The sequence below is a fragment of the Tupaia chinensis genome, unplaced genomic scaffold, assembly GCF_000334495.1.
Source record: "Tupaia chinensis unplaced genomic scaffold, TupChi_1.0 Scaffold000459_1, whole genome shotgun sequence".
Lineage (NCBI taxonomy): Eukaryota > Metazoa > Chordata > Mammalia > Scandentia > Tupaiidae > Tupaia > Tupaia belangeri.
This window is the reverse complement of record NW_006159968.1, coordinates 2,368,050-2,369,555: the sequence shown is the minus strand read 5'-3', so window position 1 is coordinate 2,369,555 and position 1,506 is coordinate 2,368,050. Positions and strand designations below refer to the sequence as shown.

The 1,506-nt window shown below is 46.6% G+C and overlaps 1 pseudogene; it reads right to left on the bottom strand.

Moving 5' to 3' along the window:
• Nucleotides 1-680: 680 nt before the first annotated feature.
• Nucleotides 681-1,257, bottom strand: LOC102482703 (40S ribosomal protein S7 pseudogene; annotated as a pseudogene).
• Between the last annotated feature and the right edge of the window lie 249 nt (nucleotides 1,258-1,506).

Sequence of the window (1,506 nt, the reverse complement as noted above, 5' to 3'; positions counted from 1 at the left end):
TGCATAAATTGTCAATTGCAATTTCTTTTATTTTTCTTTTAGTGAGATTGTTGCTGTAGGGTGCATGTGCTTGCCAGAGAGACAGAGAGATAGAAATTGAAAAATCACCCCCCAGGGAGGATGGCCACACTGCAATCTCTTCTCTTCCATTCTTCTCTTGGGATTTTGGGCATGCACACACACGCCTGGTTTCAAGCCTCTCGGTCTGGGACTCACACTGTGGTCAGTTATGTGGGAGTCCAGTAACATAACCATTATGCAATCTGCTGGTCCCAAGACTGCAGTTTCAAAAGCTGTGCCCTCGGGACCAGCAGTTAGCATAATGGCTATGTTGCTGGACTCCTATGTAGTCAACTGCGGTTCGAGTCCCAGACCCAGTGGCTTAAACTCACTCTGGGCACATGTGCGTGCATGCCCAAGATCCCAAGAGGAGAATGAAGGAGAAGGGACTGCAGCGTGGCCATCCCCCCTGGGGGGTGATTTCTCGCTTTCTGTCTCTCTGTCTCTCTCTGTCTTTCTGGTGAGTGCATGCACCCTATAACAAAAACCTCTCTAAAAAAAAAAAAATGGCAAAAAAAAAGCTGTGCCCCCTCAATTTGTCAATTTGTCTACAACCTTCTTTTTCTTTCTTTCTTTTTTTTTTTTTTTAACTGTTAGGATACTTTATTTAGTCATCTTTTTCATGACTGGAACTCTGGGAATTCAAAATTAACATCCTTGCCCGTGAGATTCTTACAGACACCAGAGAAAGTTTTGACCTTGCGCTCCACGCTGCTCTGCTGGGCTCTGTCCGGTGGACCTTGACGAGCCGGCTGCTGTCCAGCTTCAGGCGGGTCCTCCTGCCCACGATCTCGCTGGGGAAGACCAGGTCCTCCAGGATGGCGTCGTGCATGGCGGTCAGGGTGCAGCTCCTGGGACGCTTTTGCTTATTTTTTGTACTGCTTTTTCGAGCTGGCTTAGGCAGAATTCTCTGCGCAATAAAGATCACGTGCTTCCCACTGAACTTCTCCAGCTGGGGAATGAGCCGCACTTGGATCTTCTGGAAGGACTTCAGCTGAGGGAGAGGAACAAAGATTATGATAGCGTTCCAACCACCACCAACTTCAATTTCCTGGGCCGCTGTGATGTTCAGCTCCCTGAGCTGCACCTTCAGGTCCGAGTTCATCTCCAGCTCCAGCAGGGTCTGGGAGATGCTGGACTCGAACTCATCTGGCTTCTCCCATTGGGCTTCACGATCTTGGTGCTGGAGCTGAACATGCCTGCTCCTTGGTGAATGCTGACTGAGGAAGAGCTATACCCTACTAACTTAATATCCAAGGATGCTTTTCTATGCTCTGTCCAGTGTATTATAATATTCTTAATGGTCATAAATCTGTTCATTTATTAAAGTTTTCAACCATCCATTATTATTGACTGAAAATTTTTATCTGCCAAGAACTGTGTAAATACTAAAGATACAAAACTACCTAAGACATCGACCACCCCCTCAATAATATTGATGTCAGA